At 36.7% G+C, this 19542-nt stretch overlaps 1 long non-coding RNA gene across 2 annotated transcripts in view; it reads right to left on the bottom strand.

The window, feature by feature from the left end:
- LOC135214128 (uncharacterized) overlaps positions 1-19542 on the bottom strand; it is a 389693-nt gene that overhangs the window by 1054 nt on the left and 369097 nt on the right. The window lies entirely within an intron of this gene.

Raw genomic sequence — 19542 nt, 5'->3', positions numbered from 1 at the left:
GGCTAGTCTGGATGTCGAGTCACTTTTTACTAATATCCCAGTGAAAGAAACAATTGAAATAATTTCAAATCGAATTTTTCCAAACCCAGATGTTGTTTTTAATAATTTAACTATCACGGATTTTAAGAAGCTACTTCAGTTGACCAGTTCCTCGTTGGACGAGTGGATTTCGCGCTCGGCTACCAATACAGTGGTCCGAAGTTCGATGCTCGGCTCGGCCAACGCGGAACCAGAGGAATTTATTTCTGGTGATAGAAATTAATTTTTCGATATAATGTGGTTCGGATCCCACAATAAGCTGTAGGTCCCGTTGCTAGGTAACCAATTGGTTTCTAGCCTCGTAAAAATATCTAATCCTTCGGGTCAGCCCCAGGAGCTGTTAATCAGCTCAGTGGTCTGGTAAAACTAAGATATACTTAACTTTGGTTGACCGTGCTGCACACTGCCTTTAATTCTAATGGGAAAGCATCCGCACAAGTCGATGATTCGACGGTATGGCATATGGGATTACCTTTAGGTCCCACCTTTGCTAACATTTTCATGTGCTCCTCGAAGAGCAGTTATTGAACGACTATCCTCTGGCTTGTCTCACCCTCTTTTTTATATAGCAGATATGTTGACGACACTTTCCTATTATTTAGAAATAAAGATCGGGCAGACGGATTCCTCGAATTTGCCAATCAAATGCACATTTAGTTCCCAATCGAATATGAAAACTGCCCTTTCTTGATGTGCGTTTTTAGACGTGATGAACATTTTAATACCACAGATTTTAGAAAGAGAACTTTAATTGGTCTGGGTTCTAACTTTTACAACCACTGCTCTTTTAATTATGAGTTGAATTCGTTGTCTACTCTCTTCCACAGGGCATTTACTGCTTTAACATCCAGGTGGAATACGTTTCATGAAGAAATTGTTTCTCCACCAATACTTTGTAAATAACTGTTTTCCATCTAAACTCTTACAAACAACTGCGAAAACTTCTAATAATATCTTCCACCAACAATTTGAAATGCCAACGGTGCCTAAACTACCCTTCTACGCTAGTGTCCATTTTCTGATAGACAACTTTTTTCAAGAATTTAGACTTATTATAAGCAAACACCTACTGGCAGTCGATTTAAAACTAATTCCATGTAATCCAATGAATATTAAGTCTTTGTTTAAATATAAAGAGAGTCCTGGGTTCCACTCAGAGGTTGTTGAAAGTAAGATAGGAGTCACATCGTGTACCAATTGTGCAACTGAGGAAATTATGGAGTATCAATTGATGCATGTTCGAAAATACATACGAAAAGAAAGCTCTTTGAAAAGCGATAATGAGTAAAGTAGTTTTTTTAAATTCTATTTAACCTATAAGTGCTTTGACTTATATAAATATACATAAGATTTAATTTAAGTTGTATTAGAGCAATATCCAAGTAAAATTTTCATAATTAATAGTAATACTAATAAAATCAAGTAAACTATTTCTATCCAATAATTTCACTCTTAAAATCAGCAAATGGACAGTAGTGAATTTAAAACTTGTCCTGCAATGTTAATGTTTACTTAAGTAACCACAAACATTCAGCTGCATAAATATTTTTTTAAAAGCATATGTGTGTATGAATGCTGAGATTTTCCTTTGTGTTCATACTTCACTTTATGATTCCCTTAACATTTCCATTAATATTTCTCTAGTTTACTAAAGTATTATACGGCCCGTCTAATTTTCCCTCTTATAGAATTAATGAAATGTAATTAATTTGACGGAAAAGAATTTGTTTCTTTGCACCACACAAAGTTACGGCAACAGTCAAAGTTGTCATCGAACTTATCATCAACCACATGCATTAGTGTCGTATCTTGTTTACGTTCTCTTCTCTTTGTACATAAGGGAAACCTATTCTCCAGAAGACTACTAATCGATTTCATACTTTCATTACGACAGATAGTTATAATCAGAATAATTTACTGTGGTTTACCGCTGGTTCTTTTACAACTGGCATATCATGAAAATTCTTTAATTAAAACTAGTTGTTATCTTTGCTTATCTACCCAATTAAAATATCCTCTCTTGTTCGCTATAGTAGATACAAACAACAGGTTTCCTTTTATGCTGGTCTCTTAATTAGAAGCTTTTGTTATGCAAACACTGTACTTCGCCCCGAACAATGTCACAACAACTCTCGTGCAACAAAAAATGAAAACGTTACAAAAACACGAATGGCCTTTCAGAAATAAAAGCCTATTACAAATGGCCATTCCCATTCCCCCCAAAAAGATATCTTTTTAAAACCTTAAATCAATTTATACAGTAGATTAAAATTAAAACGTTCTACAATCAAAAATCTCTACTTCAAAAGAATGAAATCTTTCTATAGAACATACATCCCTATCGTAATGACAAATAATACCTAGTACAAACCCAGTTACACAAATAAAAAATGAGAAAAATTCGAAACCTAATTCCATCGTAGAGAAAAACGTATAAACACTGAAAAAATGCAAAACAAAATTTGCATTTATATATTCCAATTATTCAAACAATCTTCCTTATACAAATCATGTTCAGTCCTTAGTCCTTATGCTGTATAGGTTTTTAAGCATATAGACACCAACTTTAGCAAAACTTACACTTTGGATAAATTGGCAATTATTGCACACTGCAAAAATATATAATTATTTTATATTATAAAGCAAATTCAGGTCAGATATGGGTCTATCCATGAGTATTTTCACGCTGGTATATTACCATCGCTCCACAATTTACCTCTTGAAACAAAAGCTCAATGTTTTTCGACTGTTCGGCTTGTTTCCTCTTTTTTCCCATACAATAATCAATTACGCTTTCATAATAATTTTAACAAATACTTTTTGAACGGATAAATGCACTATAATAGGCTTATCAATAAATTAACTTATTCGTTTACTTATGAATTATCTATTCCTCTACTATTTACTTAACTATTTATATTTGCATACTATCAAAGAAATATGCATCATAATGGACCGCAAGTATTTATTGCTAGGGACACTTTAATAAATGGCGTTTAGTCAAGATTGAGAGGTAACCAAAATTCTTTAGTATTAAAATTGACATACAACTTGCCATAACTATAATTCGTCCGACTGATCCAAATTGAATATAAATAATGATTCAGATAATATTTAGATTGTGCGTGACATAGCTACAGCATCAAGAGCGTTGGATAGTTGTAGAACCATGACCGAACTTTCCTAGTTTCCAGATCGTATTCTTCTTTTTTCACCGACTTTTCTGAGACTTTAAAATGTTTTACATACACTTGGATAAAAATATTTGGCAGCCACTAAATTTCACTGCTATGCAAGATACCTACAATCATTGAAGGGCATTTAAAACAATATGTTATTATGGGGATATCAAAAGTAAAGGCATGTATCATGTAAACGTATGCATACACATATGGACGTTAAATCATTGTGAGAGAGAGAGAGAGAGAGAGAGCTCTTTTTACAAAGAACCTAACTCAAGAAAATAAATCTTTAAACCATTTATGGGGTAGCAGAAAACCAGAATACAGTTGCTGCCAACGTTCAATTAAAAAAGTCTCATCCTCCTACATTTGCAACAAAGGTCTCAATCTCCCTACATTTGTAATACTGGTCTCATCCTCCTACAATTGCAACAAAGGTCTCATCCTCCTACATATGTAATACTGGTCTCATCCTCCTACATTTACAACAAAGGTCTCATCCTCCTACATTTGTAATACAGGTCTAATCCTCCTACATTTGCAACAAAGGTCTCATCCCCCACTTTGGTAATACTGGTCTAATCCTCCTACACTTGTAATACTGGTCTCATCCTCCTACATTTCTAATACTGCTCTCATCCTCCTACATTGTAATACTGGTCTCATCCTCCTACATTTCTAATACTGGTCTCATCCTCCTACATTTGCAACAAAGATCTCATCCCCTACATTTGTAATACTGGTCTCATCCTCCTACATTTGTAATACTGGTCTCATCCTCCTACATTTGCAACAAAGGTCTCCTCCCCTACATTTGTAATACTGGTCTCATCCTCCTACATTTGTAATACTGGTCTCATCCTCCTACATTTGTAATACTGGTCTCATCCTCCTACATTTGCAACAAAGGTCTCATCCCCTACATTTGTAATACTGGTCTCATTCTCCTACATTTGCAACAAAGGTCTCATCCCCTACATTTGTAATACTGGTCTCATCCTCCTACATTTGTAATACTGGTCTCATCCTCCTACATTTGTAATACTGGTCTCATTCTCCTACATTTGCAACAAAGGTCTCATCCCCTACATTTGTAATACTGGTCTCATCCTCCTACATTTGTAATACTGGTCTCATCCTCCTACATTTGTAATACTGGTCTCATTCTCCTACATTTGCAACAAAGGTCTCATCCCCTACATTTGTAATACTGGTCTCATCCTCCTACATTTGTAATACTGGTCTCATCCTCCTCATTTTTAAATACTGGTCTCATTCTCCTACATTTCCAACAAAGGTCTCATCCCCTACATTTGTAATACTGGTCTCATCCTCCTACATTTGTAATACTGGTCTCATCCTCCTACATTTTTAATACTGGTCTCATTCTCCTACATTTGCAACAAAGGTCTCATCCTCCTACATTTGTAATACTGGTCTCATCCTCCTACATTTCTAATACTGCTCTCATCCTCCTACATTTGTAATACTGGTCTCATCCTCCTACATTTGCAACAAAGGTCTCATCCTCCTACATTTGTAATACTGGTCTCATCCTCCTACATTTGCAACAAAGGTCTCATCCTCCTACATTTGTAATACTGGTCTCCTCCTCCTACAATTGCAACAAAGGTCTCATCCTCCTACATTTGTAATACTGGTGTCATCCTCCTATATTTGTAATACTGGTCTCATTCTCCTACATTTGTAATACTGGTCTCATTCTCCTACATTTGCAACAAAGGTCTCATCCCCTACATTTGTAATACTGGTCTCATTCTCCTACATTTGCAACAAAGGTCTCATCCCCTACATTTGTAATACTGGTCTCATCCTCCTACATTTGTAATACTGGTCTCATCCTCCTACATTTGCAACAAAGGTCTCATCCTCCTACATTTGTAATACAGGTCTCATCCTCCTACATTTGCAACAAAGGTCTCATCCCCTACATTTGTAATACTGGTCTCATCCTCCTACATTTGTAATACTGGTCTCCTCCTCCTACATTTGCAACAAAGGTCTCATTCCTCCATACATTTGTAATTACTGGGTCTCATTCCTCCTACATTTTGTTAATTACTTGGCTCTCATCCTTCCGATATTTGTAAATTTTTAAACTGGTCTCATTGCTCACTACATTTGTAATTTTACTGGTTTCTTCATTCCCCTACATTTGCAAAAACCCAACCCCCCCCCCCCCCTACCCCTCCCCCCCCCCCCCCCCCCCCCCCCCCCCCCCCCATCCACCTACCCCCAATTTAGGTCTAATCCCTTACATTGTAATTACTGGCTTCATTCGCCTACATTTGCCAAAACAAAGGTCTCATCCCCTACATTTGTTTAATTTTAACTGGTTTCTCATCCTCCTAACATGTTTGTAATACTGGTCTCAATCCTCCTACATTTGCAACAAACGGAAAGGTGCTCATCCTCCATACATTTTGGTTAATAACAGGTCTCCTCCTCCGACAGTTTGCAACAAAAGGTCTTCATCCTCCTACATTTGTTAATACAGGTATCATCGTATACATTTTTGCAACAAAAAAGGTTTCTCATACCCCTACATGTTTGTAGAATTACTGGTCCTCATTTTCTCCGACATTTTGCAAACCCCAAAGGTTCGCATCCCCCTACATTTTGATAATAATTTTAACTTGGTCTCATACCTCCCCTACATTTGTAATACTGGTTCTCCCCCTCCTACAATGTTTGCCAACAAAAAGGTCCCCACCCCCCCCCATCAAAGGTCCCTCCATCCCCACATTTGTAATACTGGTCTCATCCTTCCTACCATTTTGTAATAAACTGGTCTCATTCTTCGCCTACATTTGTAAAATAAAGTCCTCATCCTCTATACATTTGTAATACTGGTGGTCCTCATCCTCCTACACTTTGTAATACTGTTTCGCATCCTACCTCACATTTTGTAATACTAGGTCTTTCATTTCTCAACATTTTTGCAAACCCAAAGGTCTCATCCCCGACATTTTCGAAAATTTGACTTGGTCTAATCCTCCTACATTTTGTCAATTTTTTACTGGGTTCACTCAGCCTTCCTACAAATTTGTTAATTTTTTTTAATAACTCGTGGTCAGCATCCTCCTACAATTGGTAATACAGGTCTGGTCTCATCCTCCTACATTGCAAAATAAAATAAAGGGTCTCATCCGCCTAAACATTTTTGCAAATACCGGTCTCCATCCTCCATACATTTGTCAATGTAGAGGTCTCATTACCTCCTACATTTTTAATAAACATGGTATCATCCTACCTACATCTTTGTAAATACAGGTCCTCATTCTAATTACATTTGTAAATACTAGGTCTCATCCATCCATACATTTGTAATCACTGGGGTCTAATCCTCCCCCTACATTTGTAATTACCAAGTCTTAATCCTCCCTTACACAAATTTCGTAATTTTTTTTTTTTTACAAGGTTCTTCATCTCCTACATTTGTAATTAACTGGGTCCCTCCTCCTAACCAATTGCAACCAAAGGTCTCATCCTCCCTAAACATTTGGCTAATGAACTGGTCCGCAGTCCTCCTACAATTTGTAAGAACAAAGGTCTCATACCTCCTAACATTTGTTAATACAGGTTCTCATTACCCTACCCAACTTTTGTAATACTAGGTCTCATCCTCCTAACATTTTGTAATTGATCTGGTCTCAATCCTTGCCTACATTTTGTAATCACCTGGTTCATTACCTCCCTACATTTTTATAACACTGGCGGGTCATTACATCTCCTTACATTTTAATTACCTGGTCTCACTTCCTACATTTTTCCTTAATTAACAGGTCTCATTCTTCCTACATTTGTTTAAGGTAAACAGGTCTCATCCTACCTACAATTTGTAATTACTGGTCTCATTCCTTCCTACATTTGTTTTAATTACTGGTTCTATCCTCCTTACATTTTGTAATACAAAGGTCTTATTCGTCCTACAAATTTGTAAATTACAGGTCTCATTAATCCCTACATTTTGTAATAAAGGCGGTCTCATTCTCCTACATATTGCAACAAAGGGTCTCATCCTCCCTACATTTGTAAGACTGGTTCTTCATCCTCCGTGACATATTTTGCAAACCAACCAAAGGTTCTCATACCTCCCTACAATTTGCAACCAACCAAAGGTCTTCAATCCCCTACATTTGGTAACTTACAGGTTCAGTCATCCTCCTACATTTGCAACCCCCCCCCCCCCACCCCAACCAAAGGTCTTAGAATTCCCCCTACATTTGTAATTACTGGTCTTCTTAATTCCTCCTACATTTGTAATTTACTGGTTCACCCCTCCTCCTTAATTTGTCATTTTTGTAATTTACAGGTCTTCATTCTCCTACATTTGCAACAAAGGTATCATTCCCCCCTTTACATTTGTAATACTGGGTCTCATCCTCCTACTAATTTGTAATAATTTTTACTGGTTCATCATTTCCTCCTAATTTGTTCATTTGTTTTTTATAATGGTCTCATCCTCCGAAATTTACAATTTTGTAATACTATGGTCTTCATTCTCCTTACATTTGCCAAACCAAACAGGTCTCATATTTCCCCTACATTTTGTTTGTTACAATACTGGTATCATCCTCCTACAGTTTGTAATACTGGGTCCTCAATCCTCCTTACATTTGGCAATTACTGGTCTCAATTCTCCTTACATTTCGCAACCAAATTTGGGTCTCATACCCCTACATTTGTAATTTACTGCGGTCTCAATCCTCCTACATTTGTTTTAATTACTGGTCTCAGCCTTCCTACATTTGTAATAACTGGTCGCATCCTCCTACTCCATTTTGCAACAAACCCCCCCCCCCCCCACACTTATCAACCCCCCCCCCCAAAGGCTTATGCCCCAATACATATGTAATTCAACAGGTATCATCCTCCATACATTGTTTTGCAACAAAGGTCTATCATCCCCTTACCATTATTTTTAAATTACTGGTCTCATCCTACCTACATTTTCAAACAAAGGTCCTCATCCCCCTACATTTATTTATAATACAGGTCTCGTTCATTATCCCGACATTTTGCAACTTAAGGTTATCATCCCCTACAAATTTTGTAATACAGGTCCTCATTCCGCCTACATTATTTGCAACAAAGGTTCAACCATCCCCTACATTTGTTAATTACTAAGGTCCCATCCTCCTACATTTTTTTTTGCAAAAAAACCCCCAAACCAGGTTATCATCCCCATACATTTGTTTTGGGCAATTACTTGGTCTCAATCCTTCCTAATTTGCAAATTTGTAATAACTGGTCTCACGTTCCTCCTACATTTATAAAAAAAAAAAAAATAACTGGTTTATCACCTTCCTAACATTTGTTAAATTTTTTACTGCGGTCTCAGTATTTCCTTCAATTTTGCAACAAACCCCCCCCCCCCCCAAACTTAATCCCCTTACATTTGTTTTTTTAAATTACCTGGTTCCATCCTCCATGTACATTTTGTAATAATACCTGGTTCATCCTCCCTACATTTGTAATAGTTTGGTCTCATCCTCCTACACATATGTAAATACTGGGTCTCATCCTCCCCCCTACAATGTTTGTAAATTTTACAGGTCTTCATTCCTCCTACAATTTTGCAATAAATGGTTCTCATCCTCCGTACATTTGTAAAATAACTGGGTCTCATCCTCCCACAAATTTGTAACTACAGGGTATCATTCCTCCTAATATTTGTTAATACAGGGTCTCATCCTCCTACATTTGGTAGAATACTGGTCAATTTCATTCCCTACATTTGTATTTGTAATAAACAAGGTCTCATTCCCATCCTACATTTGTAATACTGGTCTCATGTTCCTACAATTTGTAATTTTTACAGGTTAACGGTTTATACCTCCTACATTTGTAACTTACAAAGGTCTCATCCATCCTACACTTTATTAATACATGGTCTCCGCCTCCTACAATTGCCAACAAAGGTTTCTCATTTTACTCACATTTGTAATACTGGTTCTATCCTCCTACCCATGTTTGGAATAATTTTTGACTGGTTCTTCATCCTCCATACATTTGTAACTTATAGCGGTCTCCTCCTCCAATACATTTGTTAATCACTGGGTCTCATCCTCCTACATTTGTCAAAATTTTTTTTTACAGGTCTCATCACCCCTACATTTGCTAATACTGGCTCCATCCATCCTCCTACTTTGTAATACTGGTCTCATTCCTCCCTACATTTGTTAATATCTGGTCTCATTCTCCTACATTTGCAAAAAACCAACAAATGGTAATCATCCCCTTACATTTGTAAATGACTGAGGTCTCAATACCTCCTAAAATTTTGTAAATACTGGTCTCCATCCTCCTACATTTGTAATACCTGGTTCTCAAGTTTTCTCCTAACATTTGCCAACAAACAAACTTCATTCCCCCTACATTTGTAATACAGAAGGTCTCATCCTCCTACATTTGCAACCCCAACAAAGGTCTCCATTCCCCCTTACCCTTTGTAATACAGGTCTCATCCCTTCCTACAATTTGCAACAAAGGTTCTTATCCCCTACATTTGTAACCCACATGTCTCATCCTCCTTAACATTTGCCAACAAAGTTCATCATCCCTACATTGTTTTAATATTGGCCTCATCCTCCTACATTTTTGCAAAAAAAACAAAGCGCTCCCCCCCCCAAAATCCCCTACATTTATAATACAGGTCTCAATTCTCCTACATTGCAAACTAAGGTATCATCCCTACATTTGTAAACTGGTCTCATCCTCCATAAATTTGCAACAAAGGTCTCATCCCCTCAAACATTTGTAATTTACAGGTCCCATTCCTCCTACATTTTGCCAAAACAAAAAAAAACCCCCCAAATGGTCTCATCCCCTACATGTTAATACTTGGTCTCATCCTCCTACATTTGTCTAATACTGGTCTCATCCTCCTACATTTTTGTAATACTTGGTCTCACCTCCTACATTTGAAACAATTTTTTTACGGTCTCATTCTCCTACATTTGTTATACAGTCTAATCCTCCTACATTTGTAATACAGGTCTCATCTCTTACATTTGTTAATACTGGTCTCATCATCCTACATGTTGTAATTTACTGGTCTTCATTCTCCTACATTTGTTAAATTTTTTTTTTTTTTACTGGTCTCATCCTCTACATTTGTTAATTTATGGTTTCATTCTCCTACATACAGTTGTAAAATTTTTTACTGGTCTCATTCTCCTACATTTGTAATACTGGTCTCATTCTCCTACATTTGTAATACAGGTCTCATTCTCCTACATTTGTAATACTGGTCTCATCATCTACATTGTAATTTAAACCAAGGGTGGGGGTTCCATTCTCCTACATTTGTAATTTACAGGTTCATTCTCCTACATTTTGTATAATTACAGGTTCTCATTCTCCTACATTTGTTAATACAGGGTCTCATCCGCCTACATTTGGTTTATACAGGTCTCATTCTCATACATTTGTAATACAGGCTCATTCTCCTTACATGTTGTAATTTACTGGTCTCATTCCTTCCTTACCATTTCTAAAATACTGGTTCTCATTCTCTACATTTGTAATTTTACAGGTCCTCATCCTCCTAATTTGTAATTTAAAGGTCTATCCTCCTACATTGTTAATACTGTCTCATTCCTCCACATTTTGTAATACTGGTCTCATCCTCCCAACATTTTGTAATTTTACTGGTCTCATCCTCCTAAATATGTAATACTGGTCGCATTCCCACATTTGTAAAAAATACTTTTTTAAACAGGTCTCATCCTCCACATTTGTTAATTACTGGTCTCATTCTCATATTATTTGTAATAACAGGTCTCATCCTCCTACATTTTGTTAATACAGGTCTCATTCTCCTTAAATTTGTAATTACAGGTCCTCATACTCCACATTGTTAATACATTTGGTCTATTCTCCTACATTTGTAATACAGGTCTCATTCTCCTACATTTGTAATACAGGTCTCATTCTCCTACATTTGTAATACTGGTCTCATTCTCCTACAAATTTTTAATTTCAAAGGTCTCATTCTCCTACATTTGAAATACAGGTCTATTCTCCTACATTGTAATAACAGGTCTCATTCTCTACATTTGAAATTAATACAGGTCTCATCCTCTACATTTTTTTTTTTTTTTTTTTTTTTGTTTTTTTTTTTTTTTTTTTTTTTTTTTGGTTAATACAGGTCTCATTCTCCTACATTTGTAATACAGGTCCATTCTTACATTTTGTAATTTTACAGGTCTCATTTCTCCTACATTTGCAACTAGGTATCATCCCCTACATTTGTAATATGGTCTCATCCTCCAACATTGGCAACAAAAGGTCTCATCCTCCCCTTACAATTTCTGGAATACAGGTCCATCCTCCTACATTTGCACAAAGGTCTCTCTCCCCTACATTTGTAATACTGGTCCCATCCTCCTACATTTGTAATATGACAGTGGTATCCATCTCCTACTTTGATACAGGTCTCATTACTCCTACATTTGTAATTACTGGTCTCATTCTCCTATTGGTATACAGTCTCATCCTCCTACATTGTAAGTACTGGTCTTATGTTCATCCATTTTGTTGTTTGTTGTCAACATTAAGGTTTATCCTCCTAACATTTGTTAATAAGTCTTCATCCTCCGACATTTTATAATACTGGTCTCCTCCTCCTACAATTGCAAACAAAGGTCTCCATTTCTACATTGTAATTCCTCGGTCTCATCCTCATACATTGTAATACTGGTCTCATCCTCCTACATTTTGTTAATATTTGGTTCTCCTCCTCCTACATTTGTACATACTGGTCTCATCCTCCTAAATTGTGTAATTATTTACAGGTCCTCATCCCCTACATTTGTATACGGGTTTCATCCTCTACATTTGTAATACTGGGGTCTCACTCCTTCCTACATTTGTTAATTTATATTTTTTTAACTGGGTCTTCTCTCCTACATTGCAAACAAGGTTCATTTCCATACATTTGTAATACTGGTGGTCTCCTCCTACGTAACATTGGTAATATTTACTGGTCTCTCCTTCCTACAATTTGTAATACTGGTTCATTCTCACTTACATTGCAAAAAAAATTTTTTTTTTTAAATGGTCTCATCCCCTACATTTGTAATACAGGTCTCATCCTCCTACATTTGCAACAAAGGTCTCATCCCCTACCTTTGTAATACAGGTCTCATCCTCCTACATTTGCAACAAAGGTCTTATCCCCTACATTTGTAACACAGGTCTCATCCTCCTACATTTGCAACAAAGTTCTCATCCCCTACATTTGTAATATTGGTCTCATCCTCCTACATTTGCAACAAAGGTCTCATCTCCTACATATATAATACAGGTCTCATTCTCCTACATTTGCAACTAAGGTATCATCCCCTACATTTGTAATTACTGGTTCTAAACTCCACATTTGCAAAAACCCCCCCCACACAACACACAAAGGTCTCATCCCCTTTATTTGTAATACAGGTCCCATCCTCCTACATTTGCAACAAAGGTCTCATCCCCTACATTTGTAATACTGGTCTCATCCTCCTACATTTGTAATACTGGTCTCATCCTCCTACATTTGTAATACTGGTCTCATCCTCCTACATTTGTAATACTGGTCTCATTCTCCTACATTTGTTATACAGTTCTCATCCTCCTACATTTGTAATACAGGTCTCATTCTCCTACATTTGTAATACTGGTCTCATCATCCTACATTTGTAATACTGGTCTCATTCTCTACATTTGTAATACTGGTCTCATCCTCCTACATCTTGTTTTTTCAATACTGGTTTCATTCTCCTATATTTGTTAAATACTGCGTTCATTCTTAAATTTATAATACTGGTCTCATTCTCCTACATTTGTAATACAGGTCTCATTCTCCTACATTTGTAATACTGGTCTCATCCTCCTACATTTGTAATACAGGTCTCATTCTCCTACATTTGTAATACAGGTCTCATTCTCCTACATTTGTAATACAGGTCTCATCCTCCTACATTTGTAATACAGGTCTCATTCTCCTACATTTGTAATAACAGTTGTTCATTCTCCATACATTTGTAATACTGGTCTCCATCCTCCTTCTTTAATTTCTAATACTGGTCTCAGTTCTCCTTACATTTGTAATTTTCTATTTTTACAGGTCTCATCCTCCAACATTTGTAATACAGGTCTCCATCCTTCTACATTTGTTAATACTGGGTCATTCTCCTACATTTCTAAATCTTTGGTCTCATCCTCCTAACATTTTGTAATCCTGGTATTCATCCTCCTACCATTTGTAATACTGGTTCTCCATTCTCCTTTACATTTGGTAAATTACAGGTCTCATCCCCATACATTTTTTAAATACTGGTCTCATTCCCTACAATTGGTCAATTACAGCGTCTCATCCTCTAACATTTGTAATACAAGGTCTTCATTCTTCCCCTACATTTGGAATTTACAGGTCTCAGAATTTCCACATTTGTCAATACAGGTCTCATTCCTCCTACATGTGTAATTTAACGGTCTCATTTTCTCCTACATTGTAATAAAGGTCTCAAATGGTCTCTCCGACATTTTTTGTAATACAGGTCTCCCACCTCCCTACATTTGTAATACTGGTCTCAATTGCCTTACATTTGGTAATACCCAGGTCTCTTCCTCCTACATTTTTGAAAATACAAGGTCTTCAAATTCGGCCTATCTTTGTAAACAGGTCTCATTCTCCCTACATTTGAAAATTACAGTCTCATATCCTCCTACATTTGAATTTTCTACAAGGGTCCAATATTCTCCACATTTGTTAATACATGTCCCTCATTCTCCTACATTTTGTTTAAACAGGTCTCATTCTCCTACAATTTGCAAACTAAGGGTCTCATCCCTTACTATTTGTAATACTGGTCCTCATCCTCCTACATTTGCAAAAACCCCAAAGGTCTCAATCCCCCTACAAATTTGGTAATAACAGGTCCCATCCTCCTACATTTTATTAATAACTTTGGTTCAATCCTCCTACATTTGTAATTTACAGGTCTTCATTCCTCCTACATTGGTAAACTTGGTCTCATTCTCCTTCATTGTAATTACAAGGTTCTCATCCTCCTACATTTGTTAAATACTGGTTCATGGTTCCTACATTTTAATTTTTTACAGGTCTTATTCTCCTTACATTGTAATTTAAGGTCTCATCCTCATTACATTTTAATACTGGTATCCCTCCTCCTACAATTGCAACAAAGGTCTCATCTTCCTACATTTGTTAATACTGGTCTCATCCTCCTACATTTGTAATATGGTTCTTCTTTCTTTTTTTTCTTTTCTTAATCCCCTACATTTGTAATTTTTACTTTGGGCTCAATCTCCACATTTGTAATATGAGGTCTCATCCTCCTACATTTGAATTTTATCTTGGTTCAATTCTCCTTACATTTGGTATAAATTTACCACCGTTCTCATCCTTCCTAAATTTGTTATACAAGGTCTCACTTCTCCAATTTGTTAATATTTGCCGTATCATTTTCCAATCCTACATTTTGGTAAATACTGGCTATTCTCCTACATTTGTAATTACTTTGGGTCTCAATCCTCCTACACTTTTGTAATTAATGGTCCATTCTCCTACAATTTGTAAATACAGGTTCTCAATTTCTCCACATTTGTAATTACAGGTCCAATTTCTCCTACATTTGTAATACGGTCTCATTTTCCTACATTTGTTAATACTTTGGTTTATCCTCCTACAATTTGTACTATGGTCTCATTCTCCTTACATTTGTAATACCAGGTCTCATCCTCCTACATTTGGTTTTTTTCTAATTTAATACAGGTCTCATTTCGCCTTACATTTTGAATTACAGGTCAATTCTCCTTAACATTTGTAATTTACAGGTCTCCCACAATCCTCCTACGTTGGCAGATAATACTGGTTCTCATCCTCCTTACATTTGTAATTTATTTCTTACTGGTCCTCATTTTCTTTCCTAAATTTGTAATAAACAGGTCTCATCCTCCTACAATTTGTAAAATACAGGGTTCCTTCCATTCTCCTAATTTTGTAGAATACAGGTCTCAATTCTCCTACAATTTGTAATCACAGTTCAATTCTCCTACATTTGTAATACTGTGTCTCATCCCTCCTATATTTCTAATACTGGTTCGCATTCTCCTAACATTTGTAATACAGGTGCTCATTCCCTACCATTTGTAATACAGGTTCTTTTCAATCCTCCTTACATTTGGTCAATTACTGACCCAACTCGGTCTGCCATTTCCCCATTTTGTATACATGTTTCTCAATTCCTCCTACATTGAATACAGGATCTCATTCTCCTACATTTGTAATTACAAGTTCTTCATTTCCTCATATATTTGGTAATACAGGTATCATTCTCCCCTAACATTTGTAAATACAAAGGTCTCATCCCCTACATTTGATAATACCTGGTCTCATTTCCTCCTACCATTGTAATATTTACTTGTCTCTCATTCTCAATACTTTTGGTTAATACAGGTTTTTCTTATTTTCTTTTATCATCGTTTTTTATATCTTTCTTTTTTCTTTCCTTTTTTTATTTCCTCCCTCTCAGATCCTTGTTTTCTCCCCTTCCTTTTTCCTTTCTCATCTTTATCTACTGTCCATTTCCTTTTTCCTTTTTTCTTTCGCTCCTTTCCTTTTTTTTTTTTTTTTTTTTTTTTTAATCTCTATCTTTGCTAATCCTCTTATTTTCTCTTTTCCTTTTCGGCTTTTTTCTCTTTTTTCATAATTTTTATCTCCTCCATTCCTCAAAAAAATACATTGTAATACAGGTAGGAATTTCTCCTATATCTTCAACAAAGGTCCTCATCCCTAAATTTGTTAAAATTTTATTTGCGTTCGCCATCCTCGGGACATTTGCAACAAAGGTCTCCATTCCCTACATTTGTAATACTTTGGTCTCATCCTTCTACATCTTGCAACAAAGGTCTCCATTTCCCTACCATTTGTATATTTGGTCTCATCCTCTACAATTTGTTTTGCAACAAATGGTCTCATTCCACTTACCATTATTTGTAATACCTGGTCCTCATCCCCCTATATTTGCAACAAAAGGTTCTCAATCCCCTACATAGTATAACTGGTCCTCATCCTCTACATTTGCAAGAAAAGTCTTCATTCCCTACATATGTATTTACAGTCTTCTTCCTCTACAATTTGCAACAAAGGTCTCTCAATCCTACCTACATTCTTGTAATAATGGTCTCATCCCTCCTACAATCGCAACAAAGCGGTCTCATCCTCCTACAATATTGTAATACTGGTCTCTTCCTTCCTCCATTTACAACAAAGGTCTCATCCTCATACATTTGTAAATACAGGTTCTAATCCGCCTACAATTTGCAACAAGGTTCCATCACCCACTTTGGTAAATTGGTCTAAATCTCCTACACTTGTAATACTGTGGTCTCATCCTCCTACATTTCTAATACTGCCTCTCCATCCTCCACATTTGTAATTACTGGTCTCATCCTTTCCTACATTTCTAATACGCTTTCAGGCACCTACAATTTGCAACCCCCCCCCCACACAAGAAATCTGGGCATCCCCTACTTTAATATGGTTCTCAGTTCCCTCCTAAATTTTTGTAATACTGTTCTCATCCTCTCTACATTTGCAACAAAGGTCTCCTCCCCACATCCTTTGTATAATGGTCTCATTCCCCTCCTTTACATTTGTAATACTTGGTCTCATCCTCCTACAATTTGCAACAAAGGTCTCATCCCTAATTCTGTAATACTGGTTTTCCTCATCTCCTACATTTTGCAACAAAGGGTCTAATCCAAACCTACATTTGTAATTATCTGGTCTCAATCCTCCTACCATTGTGTAATTTCCGGTTCTCAATCCTCCTACATTTGGTAATTACTGGTCTCATTCTTCCTACATTTGCAACAAAGGTACTCATCCCAACTACATTTGGTAATAAAATTGGGTCCATCCTCCACATTTGTAATACTTTGTCTCAATCCTCCTTACATTGTTATAATGGTCTCATTCTCCTACAATTTGCCAACCAAAGGTTATTCATCCCCTACATTTTGTAATACTTTGGTCTCAATCCCCTACAATTTGGTAATTATGGTCTCATCCTCCCCTATCATTTTTAATTACTTTGGGTCTCAATCTCCTACATTTCCAAAAACAAAGGTCTCATCCCCTACCATTGTAATACTGGTCCATCCGCCTAACATTTGTAATTTACGGTCTATCCTCATACCATTTTTAATAAAGGGTCTCATTCTCCCCTACCATTTGCAACAAAGGTTTTACTCAATCCTCCTAACCATTGTAATTTAATGGTCTCCCATCCTCCTACATTTATAATACTTTGCTCTCATTCACCTAACATTGTAATAAACTGGTCTAATTTACCTCCTACATGCAACAAAGGTCGCATCCTCCCCATACCATTTGTTAAAGACTTTGGTCTAATCCTCCTACATTTGCAACAAACCGGTCCCTTCTCATCCTTCCATTACATTTGTAATAACTGGTCTGGCCTCCTCCTACAATTGCAAAACAAACGCAAAGGTCTCACCTCCTACATTTGTAATTGTACTACTGGTGGTCATTCCTCCTATATTTGTAATACTGGGTCTCATTCTTCCTACATTTTCGAATACTGGGTCTCAGTCTTCCTACATTTCAACAAATTGTCTTCATCCCCTACATTTGTAATAATGGTCTCATTCTCCTTACTTTGCAACAAAGGGTCTCCATCCCCTACATTTGTAAATTTACGCGTCTCTCAATCCTACATGTGTAATACCTGGTCTCATCCTCCTTACATTTGCAACAAGGTCTCATCATTCCTACATTTTGTAATACAGGGTCTCATCCTACTTACATGCAACAAAAGGTCTCATCCCTACATTTGTAATTACTGGTCTCATACCTTCCTAACAATTTGTAATTACTTTGCCGTCCCTCCTCCTACAATTTTGCCAACAAAAGGTCTATCCTCCTACATTTGTTTAATAACTGGTCTCAATTTTTTCCGGGCCTACATTTGGTAATACGGCTCCTCCATCCCTATATTTGCGAATAACTTGGCTTTCATTCTCCTACAATTCTGTAATAAATGGTCTCACTCCCCTACATTTGCAACAAAGTCTCATTCCCCTTACATTTGTAATACTGGTCTCATTTTCCTACAGTGCCAACAAAGGTCTCCATCCCCTACATTTGTAACTACTAGGTCATCATCCTCCTACATTGAATACTTTGGTCTCATACTCCTACATTTGCAACAAAGGTCTCATCCCCTACATTTGTAATACAGGTCCTCCTCATCCCTACATTTTGCAACCAAAGGTCTCAATCTCCTACATTTGTAATACAGGTCTCATCCTACTACATTTGTAACAACTGGTCCTCAACCCACCTACAAATTGTTAATACTGGTCTCATCTCATACAATTGCAACAAGGTTCATCACCTACATTTGTAATACTGGTCTCATCCTCCCCTACATTTGTAATAATGTCTTTTTCAACCCTCCTACATTTGAAACAAAGGTATCATCCCCTTACATTTGTAATTACTCGCGTCCTCATCTTCCTACATTTGTAATTTTACGGTCTCAATTCTCTACATTTGTAATAAGGTCTCATCCTCCGACATTTGTAATACTGTTCTCTTCTCCTACATTTGCAACAAAAGGTCTAATCCCCTACATTTGTAATACTGGTCTCTCTCCTACATTGTAAAATGGTCTACATATCATACAATTTGTAATACTGGTCTCATCTCTACATTTGCAATTAAAGGTCTCCATCCCCTACATTGTAATACAGGTACTCATCCTCCTAACATTTGCAACAAAGGTCTCATCCCCTACCTTTGTAATACAGGTCTAAGCCTCCTACATTTGTCAGCAAAGGTCTATTCCCCACATTTGTAACACAGGTCTCATTCTCCTACTTTGAAACAAAGTCTCATCCCCTACATTGTAATATTGGTCTCATCCTACCTACAGTTGCAACAAAGGTCTCATATCCACCATTTAAAATATACCAAGTTTCCTCATTACTCCTTTCTACCTTTCCTTACCCCTTCGAGTGTGTGTGTGTGTGTGTGTCTCACCTTCCAGTGCTAATATTAGCTCAGCTTCCTGTCACTTTATTCTTAATTATACAATTTCAAATATACGCAGTCAATGTCATCTGAAGTACACCTTGCGCAAGGAACTACATTTATGAAATTTAAGATTTGTATTCTGGGAAAAAACAAATCAATTTCATATACATACACACATACAACATACATACATACATACATACATACATACATACATACATACAT

Source organism: Macrobrachium nipponense, chromosome 45, assembly GCF_015104395.2.
Source record: "Macrobrachium nipponense isolate FS-2020 chromosome 45, ASM1510439v2, whole genome shotgun sequence".
In the NCBI taxonomy this organism is placed as follows: Eukaryota; Metazoa; Arthropoda; class Malacostraca; order Decapoda; family Palaemonidae; genus Macrobrachium; species Macrobrachium nipponense.
The sequence above is the reverse complement of the archived record's forward strand: the minus strand, read 5'-3'. Positions and strand labels throughout refer to the sequence as shown.